At 42.5% G+C, this 20424-nt stretch overlaps 1 long non-coding RNA gene across 1 annotated transcript; it reads left to right on the top strand.

Moving 5' to 3' along the window:
- Nucleotides 1-1548: 1548 nt before the first annotated feature.
- LOC125351359 lies at nucleotides 1549-19990 on the top strand. The gene is made up of 3 exons (XR_007210937.1): nucleotides 1549-1560; nucleotides 1924-1925; nucleotides 19919-19990. It is a non-coding gene; the product is annotated as an uncharacterized LOC125351359 (long non-coding RNA).
- The last annotated feature ends 434 nt before the right edge of the window (nucleotides 19991-20424 follow it).

The raw sequence follows: 20424 nt of genomic DNA, 5'->3' as shown, positions 1-20424 counted from the left end.
GAAGGATGGGAAGGGAGAATGAGGAGTGGAGGCACAAAAGGGGGAGGAGAGGGGTAAAGGAAAGGAGGAGAGTGGGAAAAAGGGGAAGGTGGAGGAAACTGAGAGGAGACAAGCAGTTTTCAAGTGAAAAGGGGAATGATGTGATGTGTTGTGATGTGTCATAATTTGAAAAGGTAGAGAAGTGACTTGATATGTTATATGATATCATGATGACATGATGGAATCCTATCAGTTGGTAACATGATGTGATGATGGGACATAATTTGCTCATGTGAAGTGATCTGATATGAAGTGATAGTGATATGTGATGTGACGATGTAACAACTGTAATTATGTGAAGATGTGATGTAACGCAATGCAATTTGATGTGGTGAGTGAAGTGAGGATGTAATCTAATTCTCTGCAGCATAAAAATTGTAATTCACACAAAGTATCCTTAACACCTTAACCATAACCTTAATATCAACAACCACATAAATGAGCCATAATCGCAATAATACCAACACTGAAAAAGTAGCCTGATGACCAAAAATCCCAACCTCTAACCACAGATACCTAACGACCAAATTCGTTAAAGCACAACCGAACCCACTCCGTGTTGGTGTGTTGGTGATGGAGGATGTGAAATGGTGTGATGATGTGACATGTTATGAGGATGTAATCTAATATTCTGCAGCATGAATACAAATTGTAATTCACGCCCTGAGTATCCTTAACACCCAACCTTAACCCAATCCTTAATATCGACAATCCTACACCTGTACCCTAACCTCAATAATACCAAACCTGAAAACAGTCCTAAGAACACCCCAAACACCTAACAACCCAAACATAGGTGAAGCGGGAACACACAATCAGATATTGTAGGTAAAGGACTCTGATCAAACAACCTAACAACACCTGAAGGCCATCGGAGTGGCTTCACACACTCTAAACAATGAATGCTAACATGTAACTCAAACATAAAATGTCTGGAGAAAACAAGACAAGAGAATGAGGGGAGGAAGTGGAGGATGCGGGGGTGAAGAAATAAGAGAGCGGCGGCAGAGAGGACAGGACAAAATAAAGTTTGCAAATGAAATGTGGAATGAAATCCCACTCTATTTCATTCTACAGGTAAGTCTTGGTACTGAAACAGAACTAACAAAGTGCCTTTTCGGGACCTTTTAGAAAAATTCAGAAATTAGAGCCAGACAAGGTGGCAAATTCAGGTAAGCCCCAGAGTTGGTAGGCTGAGTCAGGAAGATTAAGAGGCCTTGGTCTATTGTAGAAATACAATGCATAAAGGACAAAGAAAAGAAAAACAACAGACAGAAAAGAGAAGGATGGGAAGGGAGGGGGAGGGGGAAGAGAGACGGAGGGGAAGGAGAGGGGTAGATGAAGGGACAGGAATGGGACAGCAGAGGAAGTAGGGAAGGAGCTGATAGGAGAGAGGCGGTTTTCAAATGAAAAAGGGAATGTGATGTGTTCTGATGATGTCACGTTATGTAAGGATGTGTTGTGAAGATGTAACTTCATATGATGTGATTTCATGATGATGTGATGAAGACCTGAGAGTTGGTGACATGACTTGATGATGTGACCTGATCTGGTTATGTGAAGTGACGGTGGGATGTGATAATGTGGTGTGATGTGACATGTGTAGTGTGTTGTGATGTGATGTGATAGTGTGTTGTGAGGCGATGCGTTGATGTGATGACGTGATGATGTGAGGATGTAATCCAATTTTCTGCAGCATAACTAATGCTTGTAATTCCGAGTATACTTAATAACACCCAACCTAAACCCTATCCTTAACATCGACAACCCCATACCTGAACCCTAATCTCAATCATACCAACCCTGAAAACCCCAATGTACTCCATGACTTCATAGTGTTCTGTATCCCTGGAGGTAGCTGGCCTTCTCTCAAGCATGCTTAAGAAGTGTCCAGCTTTACACACAGATACAAAGAACTTGATCCCCCACCCATACCCTCATATGTATGGGCATAGCAGGTACATGAACACAGTAAAATCACAACTGACCATTTACTGAAATCTCCATTGTCAGCCAAAGTTAGTTACAGCGGGAGCACACCATCAAACATGGTAAGTCAAGCACTCTAATCAAGCAACCCCACAACAACTGAAGGCCATCCAAGTGCCCTGACAAACATTGTGAGCCATTCTGTTTGGAATCATGAATACTAACATGTACGTCAAACATAAAATGTCTGGACAAAACAAAGTAGAGGAGAGGAGAGGGGGAGGGGAGGATAGGAGAAAAGGACAGGAAAAGTGGAGAGAGAATAAAGTTTTCAAATGAAAAGGGGCATGAAATCGATACTATTTTATTCTATAGGTCTCTTGCTACTAAAACAGAACTAAAAAAGTGCCTTTTCAAGAACTTTTAAATCATAAATTGAGCCAGGTAGGGAGGCAAATTCAGGTAAGCTCCACAGTTGGTAGGCAGAGGCAGGAAGATTGAGAGTACAGAACCCCCCTGGATCTAATGTAGAAATACAATGTCTAGAGGAAAAAGAAAAGAAAGAGAAAAGATAGGAAAGAGAAAGATTGAAAAATAGGAAAAGGAGAAATGGAGGAGGAAGAGGAGAATGAAGGAGGGCGAAGAGGGGGAAGAGGAGGGAAAGGAGATGGGGAGAGGAAGGAAGGGGAATGGGAGAGCAGGGGAGGGGACGAGGGAGCAGAGAGGACAGAGGCAGTTTTCAAGTGACAAGGGGAATGATGTGATGTATTGTGATTGATGATATGAAGGGGGGTGATGTGGTATGATTGTGATGACCTGTGGGATGGTGTGATATTACATAGCAAGATATGATGGTGTGATTTGACGATGTGACGTGATATATTGAGATATGATGTGATGTGACATGATTTGAGGATGTGATAGTGTGATGTGAACATGTGACTTTATATGAAGATGTGATGTGAGGGAGTCCTGCGGCTTGTTGACGTGATGTGATGGTGTGATGTGACGTAGTGTGGCGTGATATGATGATGTGTGGGGATGATATGTAACGATATGATGTAATGGGAGGATGTGACGTATTGTGATATGAAAAAGAAAGATGAGAAATGATGTCTTGATGTGATGAAGGATGTGAAATGTGATGATGTGACATAATATGAGGATATAATCTAATATTCTGCAGCATGAATAAAAATTGTAATTCACACCCTGAGTATCCTTAACAACACCCAAGCTTAACCCAATCCTTAATACCGACAATCCTACACCTGACCCTAATCTCAATCATACCAAACCTGAAAACAGTAGTCCTAAGAACACACCACACACCGAACAACCCAATTCCTTAAACTAAAGCCCAACCCACTCCATTGCTTACCAGTGTTCTACATCCTGGAGGAAGGTGTCCTTATTTTGTCAAACAAGCTTAAGGGGTGTCCACGTTTACACAGACACACAGCACTCGATCCCCCACCCATGCCCTCACATGTGTGTGCAGAGCAGTTGCATGAACAGAGTGAAAACACAGATGACCATTTATTCAAGTCTCCATTATCACCCAAACTTAGGCGAAGCAGCCACACACCATAACATATACTATATCAAGGACTCGGATCAAACAACCTCACAATAGCTGATGGCGATCGGAGTGGCTTCACACACTCTAAACCATGAATACTAACATGTAACTCAAACATAAAATGTCTGGAAAAAACAAGACAAGAGAAGGAGTGGAGGGGAGGAAGTGGAGGAGGTGGGGTTGAAGGGGGCGGGGCAGATGAGGAGGGAGCAGCAGCAGAGAGGAGACAATAAACTTCTCAAATGAAATGGGGAATGAAATCCCATTTTATTTCATTCTTCCGGTTAAGTCTTGGTACTAAAACAGAACTAAAAAAGCGCCATTTCATGACCTTTTAGATAATAAAATTAAGCCAGGCAGGTGGCAAATTCAGGTAAGGCCCAGAGTTGCTAGGCTGAGGCAGGAAGATTGAGAGGCCTGGTCTAATGTAAAAATACAATGGCTAGAGGAAAAAGAAAAGAGAAAAGACAGAAAACAGAAAGATGGGAAGGGAGGGGGAGGAGGAGAAGAGATGGAGGAGGGGGAGGAGAGTGGTAGAAAAAGGGAGGGGAATGGGAGAGCAGGGGAGGTAAGGAAATGATAGGAGAAAGGAAGTTTTCAAGTGAAAAAGGGAATATGATGTGTTCTGATTATGTCAAGTGATGTAAGGATGTGTTGTGAAGATGTGACTTCATATGTGGGATGTCATGATGATGTGATGGAGTCCTGAGAGTTGGTAACATGACTTGATGATGTGACGTGATCTGGTTATGTGAAGTGATGGTGTGATGTGATAATGTGGTGTGATTATGTGACATGTGTAATTATATAATAATGTATTGTGAGGTGATGCGTTGATGTGGTGATGTGGTGATGTGATGTTAGGATGTAATCTAATTTACTGCAGCATAACTAAAACTTATATTTCCACTGAGTATCCTTAATAATACCCAACCTAAACCCTATCCCTAACATTGACAACCCCATACCTGAACCCTAATCTCAATCATACCAACCCTGAAAACCACAACACACTCCATGACTTACTAGACAGTGTTCTGTATCCCTGGAGGTAGGTGGCCTTCTTCTCTCAAGCATGCTTAAGGAGTGTCCAAGTTTACACACAGAGATACAAAGCACTGGATCCCCCACCCATACCCTAACATGTGTGGGCATAGCAGGTACATGAACACAGTAAAAGCACAACTGACCATTTACTGAAATCTCCATTGTCAGCCAAACATAGGTACAGCGAGAGCACACCATCAAACATGGTAAGTCAAGCACTCTGATCAAGCAACCCCACAACAGCTGAAGGCCATCGAAGTGGCCTAACATTGTGAACCATACAGGTTTGGAAGGGAGGATAGGATAAAATGACAGGAAAATAGGGGGAAGAATGAAAAGGGGCATGAAATCCCATACTATTTTATTCTATAGGTCCCTTGCTACTAAAACAGAACTAAAGAAGTGCCTTTTCAAGAACTAAATTTTAGGTCATAAAATTAAAGTAGGGCAGCACATTCAGGTAACGTTGACGTGATGTGATGACGTAGCGTGATCTGAGTATGTGAGGTGATATGATGATGTTATGTGGTCAGGTGACGGGATGATGTGGTCTTTCTGCAGCATAACCAAGAACTTAATTGTAATTCACACCTGAGTATCCTTAACAACACCAAACCTTAACCCTATCCTTAATATCAACAATCCTACACCTGAACACTCATATCAATCATACCAACCCTGAAAAAAGTAGTCCTAAGAATGCCAACCGTTACCTCTAACCCCAGACACTAACCCAAGTACTTAAACTAAAACCAAACCCACTCCATTGCTTAACAGTGTTCTACATCCTTGGAGGTAGGTGGCCTTGTTTTCTCAAACATGCTTAAGGGGTTTCCAAGTTTACACACAGATACATAGCACTCAATCCCCACCCATACTCTAACATGTGTATGCAGAGCAGGTGCATGAACACAGTGAAAGCACAGCTGACCATTTTTTCAAGTCTCCACTGCCACCCAAAGTTAGGCGCGGCAGGAGCACACCATCAGACATGGTAAGTCAAAGATTCTGATCAACAACCCCCCCGCCAACTCCACAAATGCTGATGGCCATCGGATTGGCCTGACACACATTATGAACCACACGGACTTGGAATCATGAATGCAAACATATACCACAAGCATAAAACGTCTGGAGAAAAGAAAGAAGAGAAGGAGCGGAGGGGAGGAAGAGGATAAGGTGTGAGAGGCAGGGAGGAGAAAATACAGTTTCCAAATGAAAAGGGGAATGAAATCACATTCTATTTTATTCTATAGAATAAACATAGAATGTCCGGAGAAAATAGAGGAGAGGAGGAGGAAACGGAAGCAGGGGCCGTAGAGGCGGGGGCGGGGAGGAGAGGAGAAGGAGAAGAGGGGAGAATACCTTACAAATGAAAAGGGAAATGAAATCACATTTTGTTGTATTCTACAGCTAAGTCTCTAACTACTAAAACAGAACTAAAAAACTGCCTGTTCAAGAACTTTTGAATCACAAATTGAGCAAGGTAGGGTGGCAAATTCAGGTAAGCTCCACAGTTGGTAGGCAGGAAGATTGAGAGTACAGAACCCACCTGGGTCTAATGTAGAAATACAATGTCTAGAAGAAAGAGAAAAGAGAAAAGAGAAAGCTGAGACAATAGGAGGAAGAGGAGGAATGAAGGAGGAAGAGGAGAATGGAGGAGGGAGAGGAGATGGGGAGAAGAAGGGAGGGGAATTGGAGAGCAGGGGAGGGGAGGAGGGAGCAGAGAGGACAGAGGCAGCTTTCAAGTGACAAGGGGAATGATGTGATGTATTGAGATTGATATGATGTGACATGTGGGATGGTGTGATGTGACGACGTGACGTGATATATTGAGACGTGATGAATTGTGACATGATTTGAGGATGTAATAGTATGATGTGAAGATGTGACTTTATATGAAGATGTGATGTGATGTCATATGATGTGAGGAAGTCCTGTGGCTTGTTGACGTGATGTGATGGTTTAATGTGTTGGGATGTGACAGGATACGATGATGTGTGGGGATGATGTGGAATGATATGATGTAATGTGGAGAATGTGACATATTGTGATATGAAAAGAATTATGAGAAATGATGTGTTGAAGTGATGGAGGATATAAAATGATGTGATGATTTGACATGATATGAGGATGTAATCTAATATTCTGCAGCAGGAATAAAAACTGTAATTCACACCCTGAGTATCCTAAACATCACCCAACCTTAACCCTATCCTTAATATCGACAATCCTACACCTGAACCCTAATCTCAATCATACTAAACCTGGAAACAGTAGTCCTAAGAACACACCACACACCTAACAACCCAATTCCTTAAACTAAAGCCCAATCCACTCCAATGCTTATTAGTGTTCCACATCCTGGAGGGAGGTGGCCTTGTTTTGTCAAACATGCTTAAGGGGAGTCCAAGTTTACACACAGACACACAGCACTCGATCCCCCACCCATACACTCAGATGTGTGTGCAGAGCAGGAGCATGAACACAGTGAAAACAAAGATGACTATTTATTCAAGTCTCCATTATCACCCAAACTTAGGCGCAGCGGGAACACACCGTCAGATATTGTAGATCAAGGACTCTGATCTAACAACCTCACAACAGCAGAAGGCCATCGGAGTGGCTTGACACACACTCTAAACCATGAATGGTAACATATAACGCAAACATAAAATGTCTGCAGAAAACAAGACAAGAGAAGGAGGGGAGGAAGTGGAGGAGGTGGAGGAGGTGGGGGTGAAGGGGGCGGGGGCAGATGAGGGGGTAACGGCAGCGGAGAGGAGAGAAGAGAATAAAGTTTTCAAATGAAATGGGGAATGAAACCCCATTCTCTTTCCATCTTCTGGTTAAGGCTTGGTACTAAAACAGGACTAAAAAAGCGCCTTTTCAGTACCTTTTAGAGAATAAAATTGAGCCAGGCAAGGTGGCAAATTCAGGTAAGCCCCAGAGTTGGTAGGCTGAGACAAGATTGAGGGGCCTGGTCTAATGTAGAAATTCAATGTCTAGAGGAAAGAGAAAAGACAAAGGAGAAGGATGGGAAGGGAGGGGGAGAAGGAGGAGAAACGGAGGAGGGGGAGGAGAGGGGTAGAGGAAGGGAGGGGAATGGGAGAGCAAGGGAGGTAGGGAAGGAGCTGATAGGAGAGAGGCAGTTTTCAAGTGAAAAGGGGAATGTGATGTGTTATGATGTCACATGATGTAAGGATGTGTTGTGAAGATGTGACTTGTTATGACGTGATGTGATGTCATGATGATGTGATGGAGTCCTGTGACTTGGTGACAAGACTTGATGATGTGACCTGATCTGGTTATGTGAAGTGATGGTGTGATGTGATAATGTGGTGTGATTATGTGACATGTGTAATTATATGATGTTATAATGTGTTGTGAGGCGGTGCGTTGTGTGGTGATGTGATGATTTGATGTGAAGATTTAATCTAATTTTCTAAAGCATAGCCAAAAACTGTAATTCCACCGAGTATCCTTAGTAACACCCAACCTAAACCCTATCCTTAACATCGACAACCCCATACCTGAACCCTAATCTCAATGATAACCCAGAAAACCCCAACCCACTCCATGACTTACTAGACAGTGTTCTGTATCCCTGGAGGTAGGTGACCTTCTTCTCTCAAGCATGCTTAAGGAGTGTCCAAGTTTACACACAGAGATACAAAGCACTTGATTCCCCCACCCATACCCTAACATGTGTGGGCATAGCAGGTACATAAACACAGTGAAAGCACAGCTAACCATTTACTGAAATCTCCATTGTCAGCCAAAGTTAGGTACAGCGGGAGGCACACCATCAAACATTGTAAGTCAAGCACTCTAATCAAACAACCCCACAACAGCTGAAGGCCATTGAAGTGGCCTGACAAACATTGTGAAACATTCTGTTTGTAATCATGAATACTAACATATACCTCAAACATAAAATGTCTGGACAAAACAGAGTAGGAGAGGAGGGGGGAGGGGAGGATAGGAGAAAAGGACAGGAGAAGAGAAGGAAAAGGAGAGAGAATAAAGGTTTCAAATGAAAAGGGGCATGAAATACCATACTATTTTATTCTATAGGTCTCTTGCAACTAAAAAAGAACTAAAGAACTGCCTTTTCAAGAACTAAATTTTAGGGCTGGGAATATGGCCTAGTGGCAAGAGAGCCTGCCTCGTATACATGAGGCCCTGGGTTCGATTCCCCAGCACCACATATACAGAAAACGGCCAGAAGTGGCGCTGTGGCTCAAGTGGCAGAGTGCTAGCCTTGAGCAAAAGGAAGCCAGGGACAGTGCTCAGGCCCTGAGTCCAAGGCCCAGGACTGGCCAAAAAAAAAAAAAAAACAAGAACTAAATTTTAGATCATAAAATTGAACCAAGTAGGGTAGTACATTTAGGTAAGGTTGACGTGATGTGATGAAGTGGCATGTTCTGAGGATGTGATGTGATATGAAAATGTTATGTGGTCAGGTGAAGGGATGGTGTGATCTTTCTGAAGCATAACCAAAAACTTTATTGTAATTCAAACCTGAGTATCCTTAACACCAAACCTTAACCCTATCCTTAATATCAACAATCCTACACCTGAACACTCATATCAATCATACCAACCCTGAAAAAAGTAGTCCTAAGAATGCCAACCGTTACCTCTAACCCCAGACACTAACCCAAGTACTTAAACTAAAACCAAACCCACTCCATTGCTTAACAGTGTTCTACATCCTTGGAGGTAGGTGGCCTTGTTTTCTCAAACATGCTTAAGGGTTTCCAAGTTTACACACAGATACATAGCACTCAATCCCCCACCCATACTCTAACATGTGTATGCAGAGCAGGTGCATGAACACAGTGAAATCACAGCTGACCATTTTTTCAAGTCTACATTGTCACCCAAAGTTAGGCACAGCAGGAGCACACCATCAGGGATGGTACGTCAAAGACTCTGACCAACAACACCCACAACTCCACAACTGCTGATGGCCATCGGATTGGCCTGACACACATTATGAACCACACGGACTTGGAATCATGAATGCAAACATGTACCACAGCATAAAACATCTGAAGAAAAGAGAGAAGACAACGAGCAGAGAGGAGGAAGAAGAAAAGGAGTCGAAGGCGGAGAGGAGAGAATACAGTTTCCAAATGAAAAGGGGAATGAAATCCACATTCTATTTTATTCTATAAGTTTCTTGCTACTGAAACATAACTAAAAAACTGGCTTTTCAAGAACTTTTAAATCATAATTTGAGCCAGGTAGGGTGGCAAATTCAGGTAAGCTCCACAGTTGGTAGGCAGAGGCAGGAAGATTAATAATTCAGACCCCACCCCCGGTCTAATGTAGAAATGCATCGCATGGAGGAAAAAGAAAATAAAGAGAGAAGATAGAAAAGAAAAGGATGGGAGAGGAGGAAGAGGAGGAATGGAGAAGGGGGGAGAGGGGAGGAGGGGGGAAGAGGAGAGAGAGGAGACGGGGAGAGGAAGGGAGCGGAATGAGAGAGCAGGGGAGGGGAGGAGGGAGCAGAGAGGACAGAGGCAGTTTTCAAGTGACAAGGGGAATGATGTGATGTATTATGATGATGGAGGATATGATGTGACCTGACGTGATGGTGTGATGTGAGGTGACAAGATATGATAGTGTATTATGAAGATGTGACGTATTATACTGTTATATGATGTGTTGTGACATGATTTGAGGATGTGATGTGATAGTGTGATGTTGAGATGTGACATTATATGACGATGATATGTGATGTCATATGATGTGAGGGAGTACTGTGGCTTGGGGATGTGATGTGATGATGTGACTTGATCTGATGAAATGAAGTGATGGTGTGACATGATGTGATCTGATGTGAAATGATGATGTGATGAGATGATGTGATATATGATGTAATGTGAGGATGTCACGTGCTGTGATATTTAAAGGTTTGATGAGAAGTGATGTGTTGTGATGAGTGGAGGTTGTGAAATGATGTGATGGTGTGACGTGACATATGTAATCTAATTTACAGCAACATGAATAAAAATTGTAATTCACGAGTATCCTTAACAACACGCAACCTTAACACTATCCTTAACATCGACAGCCCTACACCTGAACCCTAATCTCAATCATACCAATCCTGAAAAGAGTAACCCTAAGACCTGAAACCCCTACCTCTAACCCCAGACACTTAACAACCCAATTCCTTACAGAAAACCCCAACCCCAATACACTCTGTGACTTAACAGTGTTCTGCATCCTTGTAGGTAGGTGGCCTTCTTTTGTCAAGCATGCTTAAGGTGTGTCAAAATTTACAAATAGAGATAAACAGCACTCAATCCCCCACCCATACCCTCTCGTTTGTAGGCATAGCAGGTGCGTGAACACAGTAAAAGCACAGCTGACAATTTACTCAGGTCTCCATTGTCACCCAAAGTTGTGTACAGAGGGAGCACAACATCAAACATACTAGGTCAGGCACTCTGATCAAGAAACCCCATAACTGCTGAAGGCCATCGGAGTGGCCTGACACACATTCTAAAACATATGGGTTTGGAATCATTCAAACTAACAAGTACCTCAGACATATAATGTATGGAGAAAACAGAGAAGAGAAGGAAAGGAGAGACGGAGGGGAGGGGAGAGGACAAAAGGAAAGGAGAAGAGGAGAAGAAGAGAGAATACAGTTTTCAAATGAAAAGGGGAATTAAATCCAATTCTGTTTTATTATACAGGTAAGTCTGTAGCTACCAAAACGGAACTAAAAAAGTGCCTTTTCAAGAACTTTTAGATCATAAAATTGAGCCAGGTAGGGTGGCAAATTCAGATAAGGTTGGCGTGATGTGATGTGATAATGTGACATGACGTGATGACTTGATGTGATGTTTTTCTGCAGCATAACTAAAAACTTAATTGTAATTCACACCCTGAGTATCCTAAACAACACCCAACTTAACCCTGTCCTTAAAATCGACAACCATACACCAAAACCCTAATCACAATCATAACCCTGAAAACAGTAGCTCTAAGAACTATTAACCCCAGACACCTAAAAAACCAATACCTTAAAGAAGACAAAGTTTTCATATGAAAAGGGTACTAAAATCCCATTCCATTTTATTCTTCAGGTGTCTCTAGATACTAAAACAGAACAAAAAAAGTGCTATTTCAAGAACTTTTAGGTCAAAAAATTGAGCCAGGTAGGGTAGCACATTCAGGAACGGTTGGCCTGATGTGCTGATGTGGCGTGATCTGAGGATGTGATGTGCTTTGAGGATGTGCCATGATGTGGTAATGTGATGGGATGATGTGATCTGTTTTTCTGCAGCATAACCCCTACCTCTAACCACAGACACCTAACAACCCAATTCCGAAAAATAAAGCCCAACCCAACCCACTCCGTGACTTACCAGACAGTGCTCTGCATCCTTGGAGGTAGGTGTCCTTCTTTTGTCACGCATGCTTTAGGTGTGTCCAACATTACACACAGAGATTACACAGCACTCCATCCCCTACCCATATCCTCACATGTGTGGGCATAGCAGGTCCATGAACACAGTGAAAGCACAGCTGAACACTTTTTCAAGTCGCCATTGGCAACCAAAGTTAGACACAGCCAGAGCACACCATCAAGCACGGCAGGGCAAGGACTATGATCAAACAACCACACAACAACTGAAGACCATCAGAGTGGCCTGGCACACATTCTAAACCACATGAGTTTGGAAGCATGAATGCTAACATGTACCGCAAACATAAAATGTCTGCAAATAAGAGAGAAGACAAGGAGCGGAGATGAGAAACTGGAGGAGGCCGGGGTGAAGGAGGCCGGGGTGGAGGAGGTGGTGAGGAGAGAGCAAAGTTTTCAAATGAAAAGGGGAATGAAATCATATTCTATTTTACTCTACAAGTAAATCTCTTGCTACTAAAACGGAACTAAAAAAGCACCTTTTCAGAACATTTTAGATCATAAAATGGATACAGGTAGGCTGCACATTCATGTAAGACCCACCGTTGATAGGCTGAGGATGAAAGATTGAGGGTTCAAAACTGGCCTGGTCTTATGTAGAAATACAATGTCTGGAGGAAAAAGAAAAGAAAGAGAAAAAATATAAAAAGAATGTGAGAGGAGGAGGAGGAATGGAGGCGGAGGACTGGGAGGAGAGGGAGAGGAAAGGAAGGAGCGGAGAGGAGAGAGGCAGTTTTCAAGTGAAAAGGGGAATGATGTGATGTGTTGTGATGATGTGACAAGATGATGTGAAGTGATCTGGTGATGTGGTGTGATCTGGTGATATGATCGGATATAGTGATGTGATGGGATATGGTGATGTAAAGTGATGATGTGATGTGAAATGATGATGTGATGACGTGCTGTGATTATGTGACGTGTAATTATGTGACATAATGCGGGGATGTAATCTACTTTTCTACAGCATAACTAAAAATTAGAATTCAAACCAAGTATCCTTGACATTGCCTTAACCCTATCCTGGACATCGACAACCCTATACCTGAACCCTACTCTCAATCATACCAATCCTGAAAACAGCCGTAAACCCTGAAACCTCCACCTCTAACCCCAGGCAACAACCCAATTCCTTAAACTAAAGCCCTACTCCAACCATTCCGTGACTTACCAGACAATGTTCTGCATCCCTGGAGGTAGTTGGTCTTGTTTTGTCAAACATGCTTAAGGGGTGTCCAAGTTTACACACAGAGACACAAAGCACTCAATTCCCCACCCATACCCTCAGATGTGTAGGCAGAGCAGGTACATAAACACAGTGAAAGCACAGCTGACCATTTATTCAAATCTCCATTATCAAACAAAGTTAGGCGCAACAGGAGCACACAATCAAACGTGGTAGAGCAAGGACTCTGATCAAACAACACCACAACTGATGAATGACATTGGAGTGGCCTGGCACACATTCTAAAACACATGGGTTTGGAATCATCAATAGTAACATGTACCGCAAACATGTCTGGATAAAAAGAGGAGAAAAAAGAGAAGAGAAGGAGGGGAGGGGGTGAAGGAGGCAGGGACATAAGAGGAGAGGAGGAAAGGAGAGAATAAAGTATTCAAATGAAAAGGGGAATGAAATCCCATTCTACTTTGTCCTACAGGTAAATCTCTTGTTACTTAAAATTGAGCCAGGTAAGGTGGCAAATTCAGGTAAGCACCACAGTTGGTAGACTGAGGCAGGAAGATTGAGAGTTCAAAACAGGTCTGCCCTAGTGTGGAAATACAATCTGGAGGAAAAAGAAAAGAAAGAGAAAAGATACAAAATAGAAGGATGGGAAGACGTAGAAGAGGAGGAGATGGATGAATGGAGGAGGGGGAGGAGAGGGGAGAGGAAGGGAGGAAGGAGATGGGAGGAGGGGAAAGAGTAGAGGAGGAGAGAGGGGGGAGTGGCAGGAGGAGAGGGGGAGAGGAAGGGTAGAGTGGGAAAGCAGGGGAGGGGAGGATGGAGCGGAGAGGAAAGAGGCAGTTTTCAAGTGACAAGTGGAATGATATCATGGGTTGTGATGATATGAAGTGACCGAATGTGTTGGTGTGATGTGACGTGATGTGATGTGATGTAATGTGACAAGATATGATGGTGTGATGTGATGATATGATGTGATTTGAGGATCTGATGTGATAGTGTTATGTGAAGATGTGATTTGATATGAGAAATGATGTCATGATGATGTGATGGAGTCCTGTGACTTGGTGACATGATATGATGTGACGTGTTCTGGTGATATGAAGTGATGGTATAACGTGATGTGATGATGGGATGTGATATGATGACATGGTGTGATGTGATAAGTGAGGGTGTGACATGTCATGACAAGATGATAAACCATGGCGTGTTAATGTGCGTTGATGATGTGAAATTATGTGATGTAATGTGAGGATGTACTGTAATTTTCTGAAGCGTAACTAAAAATTGTAATTCACACCCTGAGTATCTGTAAAAACACCCAGCCTTACCCATATCCGTAACATCGACAACCCTATACCTGAACACTAATCTCAATCATACCAACCCTGAAAACAGTAGCTCTAAGAACTGAAAACACCTACCACTAACCCCAGACACCTAATAGCCCAATTCCCTAAACTATAGCTCAACCCCAACCCACTCCGTGACTTACCAGACAGTATTCTACATCCTTGGACGTAGGTGGCCTTCTTTTGTCATGCATGCTTAAGGGGTGTCCAAGTTTAAACAGAGATACACAGCACTCGGTCCCTGGCTGAACACTCACATGTGTGTACAGAGGGAGCACACCATCAGCCATGATGAGCAAGCACTGATCAAAGAACGCCAACAACAGCTGAAGGCTGTCAGACACATTCTAAACCACACAGGTTTGAATAATGAATACTAACATGGGCCTCAAACATAGAATGTCTGGAGAAAACAGAGGAGGAGTAGAGGGGAGGAGGAGTGGAGTGGAGGGGAGGAGGAGTGGAGGGGAGGAGGAGGGGGCAAAGGCGGAAGCGGAGGAGGTGGGGGAGGGGAGAAGAAGGCAGAGGCAGAGATGAGAAGGACAAGACCCGAGAATAAAGTTTTCAAAGGAAAAGGGAAATGAAATCACATTGTTTTATTCTAAAGCTAAGTCTCCAACTACTAAAACAGAACTAAAAAAAATGCCATTTGAAGAACTTTTGGATCATAAAATTTAGCCAAATTCAGGTAAACCCCACAGTTGGTACGCTGAGACAAGAAGATTGAGATTTCAAAACTGGTCCGGTCTAATGTAGAAATACAATGTCTGGAGAAAAAAGAAAGAAAAAAGACAGAAAATAGGAGGATGGGAGGGGAGGAAGGAGCAGGGAAGGGAGGGAAGGGGAAGAGGAACAGAAAAGGAGGAGGGGAGGGGAAGAGGAGGAGACAGTTTTCAAATGAAAACGGGAATGAAATCCCATTCTATTTTATTGTTCAGGTAAGTCTGTAGCTACTAAAACAAAACTAAAAAAGTACCTTTTCAAAAACTTTTAGATCATCAAATTGAGCCAGGAAGCGTGGCACATTTAGGTAAGGTTAGCATGAAGTGATGTGACGATGTGACATGATCCAAGGATGTGATGTGATGTGAGGTGGTGATGTGATGGAAGGATGGGATCTTTCTGCAGCATAAATAAAAACTTAATTATAACTCCGACCCTGAGTATCCTTAACAACACCCAAAGTTAACCCTATCCTTACCATCGACAACACTACACCTGAACCCTAATCTCAATCATACCAACACTGAAAAAAGTATCCCTAAGAACTCCAACCCTTACCTCTAACCACAGACACCCGACAACCCAATTACTTAAACTAAGGCCAACCCAAACCCACTCCATGACTTACTAGACAGTGTTCTGTATCCCTGGAGGTAGGTGGCCTTTTTCTCTCAAGCATGCTTAAGGAGTGTCAAAGTGTACACACAGAGATACACAGCACTCTATCCCCCACCCACACCCTCACATTTGTTAAAAGCAGGTGCATGAACAGTAAGAGCACAGCTGACCATTTACTCAAGTCTCCATTGTCACCCAAAGTTATGTGCAGCTAGAGCACACAATTAAGCATGGTAGGTCAAGCACTCTGATCAGGCAACCCCACAACAGCTGAAGGCCATCCGAGTGGCCTGACACACATTCTAAACCATAAACCATACAGGCTTGGAATCATGAATACTAACACGTACATCAAACATAAAATCTCTGGAGAAAACACAAAAGAGAGAAGACAGAGAAGAGGAGAGGGGAGAGGAGAATACCAAAAAAAAAAAAAAGGAGAAGAGAAGGTAAAGAAGAGAGAATGAAGTTTTCAAATGAAAAAGACAATGAAATCCCACTGTGTTTTATTCTACAGCTAAGTCACTTGCTACTAAAACAGAACTAAAAAAGAGCCATTTCTAGAACTTTTAGGTCATAAAATTGAGCCAGGTAGGGTATCAAATTCAGTTAAGCCCCACAGTTGGTAGGCTGAGGCAAGAAGATTGAGAGTTCAAAACTGGCTGGGTCTAATGTACAAATACAAATACAATGTCTGGAGAAAAAAGGAATGAGAAAAGAGGAGAATGGCAGGGCAGGGAGGAGCACAGAGGAGAGGGGGAAGGAGGAAGAGGAACAGGAGGAAGAGAAGGGGAGGCAGAGGAAGGGCAAGGAGAAGGAGAAATGGAGGAGGGGGCGGGGCGGAGGTGGAGAGGAGGGGAGGATAAGAGGAAAGTTTTCAAATGAAAAGGGAAATGAGGGGCTGGGGATATGGCCTAGTGACAAGAGTGCTTGCCTTGTATACATGAGGCCCTGGGTTCGATTCCCCAGCACCACATATACAGAAAATGGCCAAAAGTGGCGCTGTGGCTCAAGTGGCAGAGTGCTAGCCTAGAGCAAAAAGAAGCCAGGGACAGTGCTCAGGCCCTGAGTTCAAGGCCCAGGACTGGCCAAAAAAAAAAATATGCCATGATGTGGTGCTGTGATGTGATGATGTGATGTTTTTCTGCAGCATAACTAAAAACTTAATTGTAATTCACACCCAGAGTATCCTTAACAACGCTCAACCTTAACCCTATCCTTAACATTGACAACCCTACACCTGAACCCTAATCTCAATCATACCAACCCTGAAAACAGTAGCTCTAAAGCCTGAAAACCCTTCCTCTGACCCCAGACACCTAACAACCCAATTCCTTAAACTAAAGCCCAACCCAACCACCTCTGTGACTTACCAGTATTCTGCATCCTTGGAGGTAGGTGGCCTTGTTTTGTCAAACATGCTTAAGGGGTGTCCAACATTTACACACAGAGATGCACAGCACTCGATTCCCCACCCATACCCTCACATGTGTGTGCAGAGCAGGTGCATGAACACAGTGAAAGCACAGCTGACCATTTATTCAAGTCTCCATTGTCACCCCAAGTTAGGCACAGTGAGAGCAGACCATCAAGCACGGCAGGGCAAGAACTCTAATCAAACAACCCCACAACAGCTGAAGGCAATTGGAGGGGCCTGACAACCCAATTCCTTAAACTGAAGCCCACCCAACCCACTCGGTGACTTACCAGACAGTGCTCTGCATCCTTGGAGGTAAGTGGCCTTCTTTTGTCAAACACGCTTAAGGGGTGTCCAAGTTTACACAGAGATACACAACACTAGGTCCCTGCCCATACCCTGACATGTGTGTGCAACAGGAGCACACCATCAGGCATGGCAAGGCAAGGACTCTGATAAAATATGCCTAGGACTGCTGAAGGCCGTAGAAGACACATTCTAAACCACACGGGTTTTGAATCATGAATGCTAACAGTGCCTCAAACATAGAATGTCGGGAGAAAACAGAGAAGAGGAGGAGTGGAGAGGAGGAGGAGAAGACGGAAGCAGGGGCGGTAGAGGCAGGGGTGGGGCAGAGAGGAGAAGGAGAAGAGGGGAGAATACTTTTCAAATGAAAAGGGAAATGAAATCACATTTTGTTGTATTCTACAGCTAAGTCTCTAACTACTAAAACAGAACTTAAAAAGTGCCATTTTAAGAACTTTTAGATCATAAAATTGAGCAAGGTAGGATGGCAAATTCAGATAAGCCCCACAGTTGGTAGGCTGATGAGAGGTCAAAACCGGCCGAATCTAAAGTAGAAATACAAATACAATGTCTGGAGAAAAAAGAAAGAAAACAGAAAAGACAGAAAAGAGGAGGATGGGAGGGGAAGGAGGAGCAGGGAGGGGAGTGGGGAGGAGAAAGAGGAGAAGCAGGAGAGGAGGAGGCAGGGAGGGGGAGGAGGAGAAATGGAGGAGGTGGGGCAGAGGTGGAGGAGGGGAGGAAAAAAGGAGAGTTTTCAAATGAAAAGGGGAATGAAATCCCATTCTATTTTATTCTTCAGGTAAGTCTGTAGCTACTAAAACAACTATAAAAGTGCCTTCTCAAGAACTTTCAGATCATAGAATTGCTTATGCTATTCATACGAGGAAATGCTATATCAGGTGCTCCAATCATTAATGGGACTAATCAGTTTCCAAACCCTCCAATCATAATTGGTATAAGGAAAATTATAACAAATGCGTGGTGGTGACAGCTACATTGTAGATTTGATCATCCCCTAATGGAGCTCCTGGTTGACCAAGCTCAGCGCGGATGAGGATGCATAAACCTGCACCTACTCTTCCGGCTTATGCTCCGAATATAAAGTATAGGGTTCCAATTTCTTTATTTGTTGAAAATAATCAATGATTAATGACCATAGTTAGTGATAGAATGCCTGGGGGTAGACCCCTTTCTATCATAGTCCTGAGGTGAAATTTCATATTGAATTGCAAATTCAAAGGAACAGCTTCAATCCTTCCGGGACTTCTCCTGCCTTTTTTCTCGGTGGGAGAAATAGATTGAAGCCAGATGATTTAGGGTATTTAGCTGTTAACTAATATTTTGTAGCTTTGATACCTATCAATCTAGTGAGGATTTAGCTTAAGAAAAGCGATTGGTTTGTTTCCAGAAGATGCACTATTCGTTCTGCAGTCCTTAGAGACAAAAATTAAACTTCAGTGTTTACTTAAGGTCTTTGGTTAACCTTAATTTCTAGAATATTGAGTACAATAATGGGGAAAGGGGGAGTGAAAATGAGGATAGAAAAAGAAGAGTTGGATGGGTCATAAGCTTTTGTGATTATTTAGTCATCATATGAATTTCTTATTTGGAAGGGGAAATAATGTAAGGGCATATGAATAGATTCATCGAAGATAAAAGTAAAGGTTTAGTAGGGCTGATATGGCTATAAATATACTTGCTATAATATTTTTGTTTGACAATTTCTTTGATAATAAACCATTTAGGTAGAAATCCTGTTAGTGGGGGTAGTCCTCCTAATGATATGTGTGACCAGCATAATTAATGGGCTAGAATCTCAAGCTATGGTTAGAGATGTAGTGTTATTAGCTGATAGAAAGTCTAAGGCGATGAACATGTTAATTGTACATATGATGTAAATAAATTAAAGGCTATTGCGGAGGGATTATAGATCGTTATTGCTGCTATCCATCCTACATGGGCGATGCATGAATATGCTAGGCTTTTTTGTATTTGAGTCTGATTAAGAACTCCTCAGCCCCCAATAAGAATTGCTGATATAGCTATAAATATTATGTTTGTATTTAGGTTATGGGCCATTTGGTATATAATTGAGATTGGGGCCAGTTTTTGTCATGTTAGTAGGATTATACCAGAGAATAATGGAATGCCTTGAGTAACTTCTGGTACTCAAAGGTAGAATGGGGCTAATCCAAGTTTTATGGCTAGGGCAATTGCTAGTATACATAGGTATAGGTTGTCTTTAAGGTCAACTATGTTTCATTGTCCAATCAAGGTTATTGAGGATATCGTATATAAGGATTATTGATGCTGTTGCTTGTGCTAGGAAATATTTTGTGGCGGCTTCTCTTAAAAGTGGATTACTGTTGTAAATTATTATAGGAATAATTGCTAGTATGCTAATTTCAAGTCCTATTAATATGTATATTCAGTGTGAGGTTGTGAGAACTAATATGGATCCTATATAGTAAATATAACTAGTGAATATACAACAATATTAATTAGTATGGGAGGGGTTAAAACCAACATTTTCGGATTATGGGCCCGAGACCTTTAATTAGCTGACCTTACTAGAATTTAGTGTAATAGGTAGCACGAAGAATTTTGAGTTATGTTGGGTTCGAGTCCTATAATTCTAGAAATAAAAGGAATATAACCTTTATGTTTTACTCTACCAAAATAACTCTTTAGTCAGACATATTTCTATATTAGCGGTGGTATGCTCGTCGTACATATAGGTAGTGAAATGTGCCACATACATAGGGCTAGGGTTAGGGGAAG

The sequence above is a fragment of the Perognathus longimembris genome, chromosome 5, assembly GCF_023159225.1.
Source record: "Perognathus longimembris pacificus isolate PPM17 chromosome 5, ASM2315922v1, whole genome shotgun sequence".
Lineage (NCBI taxonomy): Eukaryota > Metazoa > Chordata > Mammalia > Rodentia > Heteromyidae > Perognathus > Perognathus longimembris.
Note: the sequence above shows the minus strand (reverse complement) of the source record. Positions and strands in the feature narration are given on the sequence as shown.